The sequence below is a fragment of the Rhipicephalus sanguineus genome, chromosome 6 (genome assembly GCF_013339695.2).
Source record: "Rhipicephalus sanguineus isolate Rsan-2018 chromosome 6, BIME_Rsan_1.4, whole genome shotgun sequence".
NCBI classification, from domain to species: Eukaryota; Metazoa; Arthropoda; class Arachnida; order Ixodida; family Ixodidae; genus Rhipicephalus; species Rhipicephalus sanguineus.
Window position 1 is genome coordinate 53,878,820 of NC_051181.1, and position 13,002 is coordinate 53,891,821.

Here is a 13,002-nt window from a genome sequence, read left to right on the forward strand (position 1 = left end):
AGACCTGTCATCGTCCAACCCACAATTCGCTGGTTTGCACAGCCACAGTGTCAATACGTGGCTTGACGACGTGCAACGAGTACAGCAGCTCGCCTCGTGGGACGATGTCACCACACGCCTGATCGCAGCTAGCAAGCTGAAAGGCACGGTGCGAGACTGGCATTTCGCGTTTGGGAACCAGTACAGCACCTGGGCTACATGGAGCGCCGCCCTGAAGGCCACATTTTGTACAGAATTGTCCCTCATCGAGTGGCAAGAGCAGGTCATGAGGGTAACCCAGGCCCCATCCGAAAGCTTGCACCAATATGCCTTTACCAAGTTGAAGATCATTGAGCATTGCCCCGTTAACCTCTCGGAGGCCCAAAAGATTGCCTACCCGCTGCATGGTTTATGGGAACAACACATCCTCGCCGCCATTGCAGCCAACCGGCCGCCCACGGTAGCAGAGTTTATTTCTACCTGCACTAGCCTCGACAAGAGTGCGCAACAACTGCACGCCAAAGCAAGCCCGTCACCATTTGCCGATTCAGTGTTGCCACCGTCGCAACCCTTTCGTGCCGCTAAGCCCGCAGAGCGACAGCAGCCTCGCTCAGAACAATCGACACCACAGTACTCCCGAAGGGCCACACCAAAAATGCGCATTTCAGAGCTGCTCGTCAAGCAACAAGAAGCTACTTGTATTTATTCGAATCTAACGCGCACCTTTTTTCCGGGAAAACGAGTCCAAAAATCGCATGCGCGTTAGAATCGAGTACCGAAAAAAAAAAAAAAAAAGAAACACGGTTATCGTATTGCCATCGACATTTCAAAATGGCCGCCTCCTACGCGCCTTTACAGTGTACTAGAAGGGGAAGTGTGCCGTGCGCGGCGCGTTACAATGGAGGTGAGGGGGCCCTCGCAGCGATGAAGCAGTTTTGGTACAGCTTGGGGACGCTAGGGGCGCTGCGAGCCAGAGGAGCGTGTGTGTTAGCACGTGTTGCATTGCCAGTTTGTGCTGTTTACGCGTGTCCAGTACCCCGTCGCCCGTACTTCTTGCCACATTGTGCTGTAGTTGAGTGAAGAAGTGGCGGTGGTGTCTGCGCTTGTCTACGGGAATGAAAAAAAAAAAAAATGACAGGGAGACGGCGGGACAAGCGAGACAGCTTCTGTTTTGTGCCAAATTGTAACAGCGGCTATCGCTCGTGTAAGGAGGCGCGCTCCTTGTTTCGGGTGCCGCTTGAAGCTGATCGCCGGGAAGAATGGTCACGGAAGATCAAGAGAGGTGATCGAGTCCTCGACGAGAGCAGCGTTGTTTGTGAGGGACACTTCGAGACAAGGTTCATACAGCGAACGTTTCAGACGACAATCAACGGTAAGATCATTGAGATCCCCCGAGATCGACCACTCTTATAAAGGATGCCATTCCAACTATTTTCCCGGATGCTCCCAAGTATTTTTCAATGTCGCTGCCGAAAAAACGGAAGGATCGCAACCTCAGCGATCAGGTTCTCCCCAAACCGAAGCGAAGACGAGAGAGTAACACGTTGTCAGAAGTTGCGTCTAACGACGTTGACCGAGACTGTTCAGTCGATAATATTCCTGAACAGGAATGTCAAAGACGGTCGAACGATGTTGGCCGAGACAGTGCAATTGAAGAGTCATTTACCGTTTTCTTCAGTTCAAAGAAAATGAACGCAGAAAGCATGCAAGACTTTGCCATGTTCCTCCCAAGTGTTGACCTGCCAAAGCCAGGGTGTGACACACATCACAAAGAGCTGACACTAAGTATAGCGAAATTTTATGTACTTCTTCGTTTTCGATTCTATGCTAAGTCATTGAACAAGGAGCGCAGCTCTAAGAGACAACAGGCGAAACACCTGAAGCTGAGGCGATGTAATTGAGCAGCTTTCTTGACAGGTGGGGTTAGTAGTAATTGATAATTTCTGGGTTTCTACGTGGGAAACCACGATATTATTCTTTCGATAAGTTTGTGTCTCGTGAAGATATTTTTGTTTAATCGAAAGGAGCAGCTGGACTGAAAAAATTTTTGAATCAGAAATAAAGTTCAGAATTATGTTTGTCTGTCGGTGTCTTTCCTTGCGCGCGACCAGTCGCAAAAATAGAAGCAACACGCAGATGCATTCGCTTGAAGCTTCCCAGCTGTTTAGCATGCAAAGCAATGTAAAAGATATAAAACATGCATGACCGAACACAGTCATATGCATTAAATAGAGATGTTTAAGCTCTATGAGTTAATGCATTAAAATTCATCCAACACTTGAAGGTTTGTCACTACTTGATAGTATTCCTGAAAAAAAAGAAAAAGACAGGCTCGACTGACGAGAACGACAGCACTGAATTGTGATCGGGTGCTTTTTGTACACGCTCGTTTTAGCGATAAAACTGCTGCTGCCTGTGTGGAAGGGCTAGATTTCCTGATGAGGTGGCGTTGCAGTGGTTATTAATCGCATAAACAGCCGCACTTGCGCGGCGACAACTCGGAACGATACAAAAATCAGCCACGCAAACCACTCGCAGAGGTATCACCGCGGCGAGCGTAGCGCTCCTGTGGCCAGTAGCCCCCTCTGGTGGCGCGCGGAGCGGTCATCGCAAGAAGGACCCTCTTTCCGGCGCCGCACGACACACTTCCCCTTCTAGTACACTGTAGCGCCTTGGCCATTTCTGCCATTTTTTCAGTTCGTACGTGTGCTGAGGAGATTGTCATCCCGTTCTGCGTTCGCATCGACGGCATGGAAGTGCCGACTCCAAATACTCGACTAGTGTACCACGATGCCGCATTTAAAAGAATAGTTATTACATGTGCAGAGAGACGGACGGAAATCGGGCCGCATCGCGGTCGTTCGGAGTTCCCGAAACGTGCATGCGAGACTGGCGCAAACAGAAGCAGAAGATGTTTTACAGCAAAGCTTCACGAAAAAATTTCTGTGGACAAAAGCAGGGCCGGTTTCCCGAAATCGAAGAGTATTGACAGCGACAAGGAGTTGCCCGACAGCGACGAGGATTGATCCATTACGCGACTCGTAACGCCGCCGTAGTGGTGACAGTTTTAGCGGCAAGGCCCGCTTTTTGACTGTGTTTTACTTTTTTGAAACTTTAGTTCTTTAAAACCCAAATACTTGTTCTTCTGAATGTGCGAAGTTTGACTCCTACGGTCTTTTTTTGTTCTTTTCTCTCACCAAAAATGGGTGCGCGTTACAATCGATGTATTACTTTTTTTTTTTTTTGTCGCGGAAAACGGGTGCGCGTTACAATCGAGGGCGCGGTAGAATCGAGTAAATACGGTATTTCGGCACAGTACGGCGCTCCAGCTTTTCGTAGTAGTCAAGACCTGTCTCAAGCTGTCTGCTACCAATGTCATGCCTTGGGTCATCTGGCATCCAAGTGCCTTACACGCACCAGCCGCTTATCATCATCAGTGCCTCCAACCATACCCAAGACACAGCAGCCTCCAGCACTGCACAGTGCACCCGCTACGCTTGACGGCTCACAGCAGCAACGCCCCCTTCTTCAACGCAACTCTCGGTGGAGTCTGTGAGTGTGAAGCGTTTCCTGACTCTGGGTCCAAGGTGACGTTAATCTCTAAAGCTCGTGTGCCTGCAAGCATGATCATCCCATTGGTCCCAACAAGGTCCATCCTTTTTCCTGAAACCAGGCCCAGTTCCAAAGACTGCCTACAACGTGATCCATTGCCGCTGCCAGAGCAGCCACCATGGCAAGCGTTTGCAGCCCAAACGTTGCCCTCAAGTAGCGCTCCTCTAGTGTCAAACTTCCTCGCTTCCGACAAGGCGCTCGTGCACATTCATCCTGACATTCCATTTTCCAGCATAGCAATTGACCATGTAAGCATGCCTCCCATCAACTCAAAGTGCTACATTCCCAACGTCGTTGATTTCAGCAGTTTCGTCCACGTCTACAGGCGACGTTATCAAGCACTTGCACAATGTGTTCTACACTTACGGCACGCCAGACCACTGCCTCTCGGACCATGGCTCAGCCTTCGAATCCAATGAGTTCAAGTGCTTCAAGAGTCTTCATTCAGTGGAGCTCCATTTCACAACTGCCTATCGTACTGAGGGCAATAGCTTAGTCGAGAGAAGCAATGGAACTCTCCTGGCAGCTCTCCGCAAGGGTGGCTGCGAAGCAAGGGTGGCGACTGCGAAGCAAGGGTGGCTGCGTTGGTTTTGCGCTGTTTTAATTATCCCTATCTGAGGCTATCTCCTTCAATATGAGTGGCAGCCGACGGCAGTTTACAATGTGCTTCAAGAAAAAAGTCATCGAGTATGCAGAAGCCCACGGCAACCTGGCGGCACAACGAGAATTCGGTCCGACGGAGAAGAGCGTCCGATACTGGAGGAGCCAGAAACAGTGCATCATAAGTTGCAGCAACCAGAAGAAAACTTCGTTTCGTGGACGGACTGCAGTTCTCCCCGAACTGGAAACGATACTCGCCGAGTTCGTCCGGGAGCTGCGCGCAAGGTCGCTACCCGTGACAACGGAGTGCGTCCGCGTGAAAGCGCTCGAGATTGCGCGCGACTCGGGGCTCACGAGGGCGCAATTCAAGGGCTCGCCATCGTGGGTGCGCCGATTCATGAAGTGGAAGGGCCCTGTTCTGCGGCGGCGTACTTCAGTGTTTCAAAAACTACCAGCAGAGTTCGAGCACAAGCTCGTGGAGTATCAGCGCTTCGTCATTGAGCTTCGTCGACAGCGTTGCTACATGATGGGCCACATAGGCAATGCTGACGAAACTCCGGTCTGGTTCGATATGCCATCGAACACGACTGTGACCGAGAAAGGAGCGAAGCAAGTCAAGCTATTGACAACGGGCAACGAGCATTCGCGGTTTACTGTGATGCTCGCGTGTACAGCAGACGGAAAGAAGCTGCGCCCTTATATTATTTTAAAAGGAAATTTTCCTCGGGATGTAATCGTGAGGGCAAGTGAGAAGGGGTTCATGAACGAATCCCTCATGCTGGAATGGATCCGGCTCGTGTGGAACCGGCGACCGGGTGCCCTTTTTCAACGACCGAGTATGCTGGTGCTCGACTCTTTTCGAGGTCACCTCACGGCCGATGTCAAGCGATCGCTGTCCGATGGCAAAACGGATCTTGTTGTCATCCCCGGGGGACTGACCTCTATACTCCAGCCACTGGATGTTGTGCTAAACAAGCCGTTTAAAGATAGCGTGCGCGAGCTCTACAGTGAGTGGATGCTGGGAGACAATCTCAAGACCCCCGCTGGCCGCCTACGGCGTCCACCGCTCGCAACCGTTTGTGGCTGGGTGTCCTCAGCCTGGAAATCCCTCCCGGAAGAGATGGTTCGCAAATCCTTCCGCAAATGTTGCATCAGCAACGCGTTAGATGGCTCAGAGGATGATGCACTCTGGGACGTCGCTAGTGAAAAACAAACATCATCCGACTCGAGTTCGGATGAGTCCGAGTAACTTCGTGACAGTGTGTAAATAAAAATAAATGTCACCAGAGTGCAGCTAGTTGCGTTGCGTTTTTATCAAGGTGAGGGCGTGCCGCGATACTTTGCGATTTTTTTTTATTTCTTTTTTTACGATTCGAAGTTTGGGGGGTCGTCCTATATTGCGGTCCGACCTATAGTCCGGTTTATACGGTAATAGCCAACGCTGAAGTGAGCCTTTTCTTTTTTCCTGTTGTGGAGGCGACGACAACGCATCGCGGTTTTCTTGCTTGCTTTATCAGTTGTTCGCGTGCTGTCACCCATATCAGGCCTCTCCATTTTTTCTTCTGCATATTTTATTGTGCTGGAAGCGCGTGTCGGTGTTCGTGTTGCCATGAGCTCAACAACCCTTCCTACAGCGAAGAAGCAGAAGTACTAGTTTTCTTTGAGTGAGAAACTAGACATTCCTCATGAAATAGAAGACAGGAAGAAACAAGCCGTCGTAGCTAAAGAATGTGGAGTGGCATGGTCGACGATCGCCACGATTCTCAAAGATAAAGAGAAGATCTTCAAGCACCAGCACGAATCTCAGCTTGCCCCATCAAGGAAGCGACTGCGGCTCGGCGATGTTCAGAATATTGACGCAGCAGTGCTCACTTCGTTTAAAGACATGCGAGCACAGAATGTGCCTGTGTCAGGCCCAATGCTGCAGGAGAAGGCTTGGCAGTTCACTACAATAGACCTTTTTCAAGCACTGCAGCGCCACAAGCGGGCGCGAAAGTGCTCATGGGAATTTTGGTACGGTGCCGTGCGCTTGCCATTGCCACGTGCGCCCCTTCTGTCTGCAGGAGATTTGTGATCATGTGCGTGTTCGGGACGCTGTTTTCCGACAAAAGCCGTGGCAAGACTTGTTCTCAGCGGAGTCCTCTGCTGCCAAAGGTATGAGCCAATCGTTCACTGTGTTGACTGTGTCTACTTTAGCGTTTCTGCTCGGTTTTGCTGCACGCTTGAACAGTGGGCATTGGTTTGATTTGCTTAGACGTCCACGACTGATGACGCCCGGCCTTCCTAGCGTATAAACGCAATACGTGTAACCGTACTGACGTTACATTTCACCGCATGATTGCTGTAGCTCCACCTGCCACTCAAACGTTTATATTGTCCCGTCCGCTCTCTGCAATCGAGGCGACGACAGCGATACGTTTCGGCCATATGAGCGTGCTTTCGATTCCGATTGAACCAGACCAGCATCGTATTTAGAGGTAGGGATCGGCTCCCCTTCGCTGCCTGCGCCAAGGTGTGACACGCGACCGAGAAATTAGACCTCGCAATGCTCGATCGCGGATGAAAGTGCACTGATCTTGTCAGGCCCTTGGCCGAGTACAGCGCGTGCAGTGCTCGCCGAGTAACAGGTGGGCCGAATGTTTAGGGGAATGTCTATTTTGCGTCGAACTTGACATCACACAAAATGGAAAGGTTGTAGGTTCACACAAAATGGAAAGGTTGTAGTCATACTGACACTACATCTGAGTGGCAGCGAAGGTGCAAAAGCATGCATCTATTACGGACATTGATCCCACAAATTGTCTCTGGTTAATAATATCCCTGCCTTTTTATGTCTTCTTTCTTGATCATTAATCTTTTGTCATGTTTTGTCACCCTGCCAGAAGGCTGTGGGTACAGAAATGTATAAAATGTTCAATGCAAGTGTACCAAACCACTAGAAGTGCTCTTAAATCTTGTTGCATTGCTGCAAGATAAAAATTGCCAGATGTGTCTAGCAGGACATTCTACTCTTTACTTGTGAGCTGAGCTGCTGTTTGCCATTCTTGATCCCTCAATAGAGCCATTTCCCCTACACCTTTTTTTATCTAATTTCTTTTGGCGCCTTCTCCGTGCTTATTTGGTTGCTGCAGTACAAGCTAACGTGCAGTGGTTGCCATTAAAATTGTTTGCCATTGAAAATCACAATCCTCATTTCTTGGGGGTAATTGCCATATGTTATGCATGAATTAACTGGAATTAAGATGAGTAACCATTTGCTTGTTATTACCATGCAGATCAACCATACTGCATTGAAAAAACAAGTCCCCACAAAGCTGTATCACACCAAAAGCACGTTGTTGCAGTTCTTCAGGAGTCAAGCAGCCAATTGCAAGTGAACGCTGAAAAGCTTCAGGAAGACAGCAAATATCTTAAAGACAGAGTCAAGAAGCTTGAGAAGATGCTTGCCCACAAGCTCAAAGTTTGAAACCACAGCCGAGTGACGAGAGAAAAACACTGCAGATTTTGGAAAATGCAAAAACATTACGCTTTTATACGGGTTTTCAGAATGCCCAGAGGCATATCTTGTTCTTCAGACTTTTAGATGCAGGTATACGCCCACACCTAGAAGCAACTGAGAAGAGCATGCGAAACGTGATGCACATGCAGGATCAAATAATAATGGTCCTGAGGAGATTGAGGCTCGGTCTCCTTGAGCAGGATCTGGCCCACAGATTTCAAATCAGTTTGAGCAGTGTTAGCCGCATTTGCATGTTCTGGATTGACTACATGGCGGCCTGCTTAGATCAAATTCCATGCTGGCCCACACGGAAAAGGGTAAACAATTTTATGCCACAGGTATTTAAAGACATATACCCGAGGACCAGGGTCATCCTAGACTGCACAGAGATATACATAGGAATGCCAAGCGACTATGCTGTGCAAAGTCCGACATACTCATCGTACAAAAGCCACAATACTGCAAAGGCGCTGATTGGCATATCGCCAAATGGAATGGTCACATTTGTCGCTGACCTTGCACCAGGAAGGCTGTCTAACAAAGAAATTACACGGCGCAGTAGCCTGTACAAACTGCTTGAAGAAGGGGATTCGGTAATGGCGGACCGCGGTTTCTTGATTGAAGAAGATCTTGCGAAAATAGGAGTCTCTCTTAATATTCCACCTTTTCTAAGAGGAAAATCTCAGCTATCCTTGTCAGAAGAGCAGGAAACTAAGAAAATTGTGAAAGTACGAATCCACGTTGAACGTGTGATTGGCCAGCTTAAGACATTTAGGATGTTAAGACAGGTTTTTTCTAACACCATGTCAAGGCAGCTGAATGCCGTGTGGAAAACTTGTGGTCTTACATATAACTTCCTCAATGAGCCGTTAGTAGACCGCCGATTGCGTAAGAATTAACCGCAAGGTATGCTCTGTTGAAGTCCTAAAATTTCATTCAGTCGAGTTGGTATCAAGCATAAAATGCTTTTAGCTCCTGCCATTAGTGAGCTTAGCCAACATCCAGCAGCATTATTGGGATGAGACAATCCGGGCACTCAAATGTGAATATCCAGGAATTGTTGGATTCAATTTCATTTGAAGCAATCAGTTAGTAGCAGCCAATGCCGAGCCAAGCGTTACAGGGTGTATAGACATTTTTGTGCAAACTGAATAGTTGTGTGCACATATGGGCTCAACAGGTGTGGCGAATACACTGTTATGTAAAAGGTAGCTTATTGTCTGACGTAACAGTGGCAGTCATGTTAGAGCAGAGCAGACCCGTAGCCAGGGGGGGCCAGAGGCTGCGGAAATGCTTACAGGCGCATGGTGGAGCGTCACATCCATCACCATTCAAAACTGCTGGAAGAAGGCCGGCCTGATGAGAACAGATGGCCAACCACAAAGTGATAAACCCGCATGACTGGAGACGCTCGTCTAAAGAAGAGACGCGCCGCAGAAGAAAGCGGACGTGCAGCTGAGTTTGCCCTATGCGGCCGAAGCGATGCATTCCGACAACGGCGCGCAGCCGGGGGCACCTGTTGCGTCTGAAACTGTGCACTCTCCGGAGCTCAGCTGCAGCACCTCCTCGGATTGTGATGTCGTCGGATCATCTGGCACTTCCAGCAACATCCAAGGCCGCACGGACACGGCATTTGATTCCATGGATAAGTCTGCTCAGTGCGCCAGGAATGTTGCGAGCTTGAAGGCATTCCTCGCATTGCAGTGTGCGACGGAACGCAAGTTCAAGCTGCTATATGTTGATCTATCTGGAGGATGACGGAAAAGAAAACGGCACAGAATTTGTCATTGTTGACCTGGCGGTGATAGACTCATTAATTCAGCTTGTCGACTGCCCCGAGTGCGGTGAAAAAAGCATTACTTTTTCAAAGGCCAAGAAAGAGTACGGGCTGTGTCCGAAGCTTGTTGTCACGTGCAGCAGTTGCGACTTTCGTGAAGAGCGGTTTTCGTCCCCACGTGTAGCCGACGAGACCGACACCAAAATAAGGCCATTCGAAGTGAATCTGCGTGCCATGAAAGCCATCAATAGCATCGGCAAGGCGGCAACAGTTCTGTCGGACTTCTTCGCCGTGATGAACATTTAGCATCGAGGGCTCCACCACAAGACCTATCAAAGCCACGTGACGTTAATGAAGGAAGCCTGCAGTGCGACAGCTGCCGAGTGCGAAGTAGCGAGCGTTGCTCACGTCAAAGAGCTCTATGCGGAGTTCTGCAACGCGCCCAGCATGTTATATATGATGGCACTTGGCTCACGTGCGGACATAGGTCACATATATGCGTTGGCTGCATTATTGAAATGTACAGTGGACTCGTTATAGACCATATCGTACTGTCGAACTCTTGCCTGGCTTGCACCACCGGACCGAAGGAAGGAGAGGCAGGACGTTCTGCCTGGCTCGTCCAGCACGCCCCTGTGTGCCAGAAGAATGTCGACTGCAACGCTGGCCAGATGGAAGTGGAGGCAGCGCTACGCCTGTTTGGGCGGTCACTTGAGAAGCATAAGCTTCGATACACGACCATGCTGTCGGATGGTGACAGCAGAACATTTCATGCACTTACAGAAAATGAAGTCTACGGTTACGCCAAGGTAGCCAGAACGGACTGCATTAATCATGTGCAGAAGCGTATGGGAGCTGCCTTATGTACACTTGTAGAAAAGAAAAAAAGCTCAAGGTGGCTCGCTAGGTGGTATGGGCAGGCTCACACAACAAAAAATCAAGAAGATCAATTCTTACTACAATTACGCTTCGAGAAGCCACAGGAACGACGTTCCAGGCCTGCAGAGAGCTGTGCTTGCAAACTCTGAAGCACATGTCATCTACTGATAAAGCACCGAAATATGACCTTTGCCCGGAAGGCCCAGACTCATGGTGCAAGTAGAAGAGAGCTGTGGCAAAGAATGAGAAGCCCCCACCACGCAAGGACAGCTTGCCTGACTTTGTGAGCGAGGCACTGGAGCCCGTGTTCAGGTGGCCGAGTGACACAGCGCTCCTGGAAAGGTGCAGTGATGGGACCACTCAGAACCAAAGTGAAAGCATGCACTCTGATTTGGCAGCAGGCCACCCACCATGCATCCTTGCAGAGCATTGAGGAGGCTTTTGCAGAAGCCATTAACCGCTTCAACCAAGGCATAACGAAGAGCAATGTAGAAATTGCCGAGAAGCTGGGCTATAGAGCGGGCTACAACCTGGTTTGTTGCAGCCCCAAAAAAAGACTAAAACAGGCTGCAAAAATCGCAGAGAGAGCATCTCGACAGCAACACAACCAAGACAAGACTTGCGCAGCGTCACAGGCCAGCAGGGGACCCTGCTTACAGCCCCGGTCTGCTGTAGAACTGTCCTCATGCAGACGGTGACAATTTGTTGTAAAATAAATGTTGTGCGTTTTCAACCTGAACAATGTGCAGGTGTATTATTGTATATGCAAGGGCAACATTATTGTTGAATTTTTGTGCATTCCTTTCACTTGCAACTCACTAGACCGACCAACAAGTAAAAAAATATTCTTCTCCTGCTGCGTCAATGACCATGTCAGAGTTTTGGAACAAGCTGTGACAAATATTTTGGGAGGCTACAGTCACACAGTCAGCATGGCCATTATAATATAATACAGAGCTACAAAACGGTGTCATTTATATTGCCTTAGCTTCACTTTAGCAAAAGTTACAGTTGCTGGAAACTCCAAATGTATTTTGCTCAGTTCGTTGCTTTTGTACATTTTCACTCAGCCTTACGGGGGTTTTTCCTATGTTATACTTGAGTGAGTGACAAAGTTGGTATCATTTTATTTGCCTTCAAATGATCCAGGGGGTGATGCTATTTCCATTTCTCTAGAACCACTTTAAGAATTACAATTCAAGATAATGAGAGGAAATTAGAGTAAAATATTCATTAGAAGTGTTTGCCCATTTTCTTGCCTATAAAATAGCTTCAAGTGGAAAAAAAATAGCATCACCCCTTACAGCAAATCTTCAGCATTGGGGTTATGCATTTACAGTGCAGTCCACTTATAACGATATCGAGAAAACTTAAAATTTGATCGTTATAACCGGTGATCGTTATATCTGGACTGCCGCCAAAAAGTCGTCGCCGGACATACCTTTTGTAGCTCCAGGCTTGAACTCACTATTTGCACCAATGAATAAATATTGTAGATAGTAGGATGTCAAAAACAAGACTTTATTCTTCCTCCGAAGAGCGCATCACAGATTCCGCACGCTGAAGTAGTCCGAAATATGCAGATGCTTCCGCGGAAGCTTGAGCTTCACAACCGCAGTGCGCATAGCTTCCAGCTGCTGCGAAAACTCTGGCGGCATTCCTTTGATGTGCATGAAGTCAATCAGCGAGTCGATAGACGTCAGTGCACCTTGCGTCGTAATCGACGGGGTCGTAGAGGCGCTGTCAACCGCCTCATTACTACTGTCGCTGCCGTCGCACAATGCCACCTTCTGTCGCGACAACACATCCGCGACGATTGCCTTGTCGGTGAGTTCATCACAGAACGAAGCAGCACTGTCTGCCGTCAGGAAGTCCTCAACCGACGCGACACACCCGCTATTTGCGTCACCAGTAGCAACGTGCTCCCAGAGCTCCGTCAGATCCGCAGTTTCCGTGCCGGTCTCGCTGCCACTAGGCGAGGGAGGCTGGTCCTGGCGCACAAAGCCTGCCTTCCTGAAGCAGTTTTGAATGGTGGTCTGCCTCACCTCGTACCACGCGCCGTAAACGAAGCGCACGGCCTTTAGAAGGCTAATCTTCAGATCAGGAGCATCAGAGGGCCCGTCTGCATTCCCCGACGTACCGGGAGCCGAGCGGTCAATCGTCAACACGAGCCACTCGAGCATGCGTCGCCAGTATAACGCTTTTTTTAGCAATCACGCCGGCATCTAGCGGTTGCAAGCCTGCCGTCGTATTCGGCGGCAGGAACATCAATTCGATTGATGTCAGCTTCAGGCTCACGTTGAGTGCGCTACAGTTATCCAGCAGCAACACCACCTTCCGCCCCTGACTTTCGATGACACTGTCCATCTTGAGCAGCCACTCCTCGAACAAGACACGAGTCATCCAGGCCTTCTTGTTGCTCCTATAGCGGACAGGGATGTCTTGATTCCTAAAGCACACAGGCTTCTTGGATCGCCTGATCACGAAGGGCTTGAGCTGATGGCTCCCGTCCATATTCACACAAAGTAACACGGTTACCCTAACCTTGGAGTGCTTACCGCCGGGACATAGATCGCGTTTCAAAGCACGTGTCTTCGATGGTGTCATTTAAAAGAAAAGGGCAGTCTCATCACAGTTGTGAATGTGAAGCGGTCCA

At 49.2% G+C, this 13,002-nt stretch overlaps 1 long non-coding RNA gene across 1 annotated transcript in view; it reads right to left on the bottom strand.

Moving 5' to 3' along the window:
• LOC119395789 (uncharacterized) overlaps positions 1 to 13,002 on the bottom strand; it is a 78,810-nt gene that overhangs the window by 29,809 nt on the left and 35,999 nt on the right. The window lies entirely within an intron of this gene.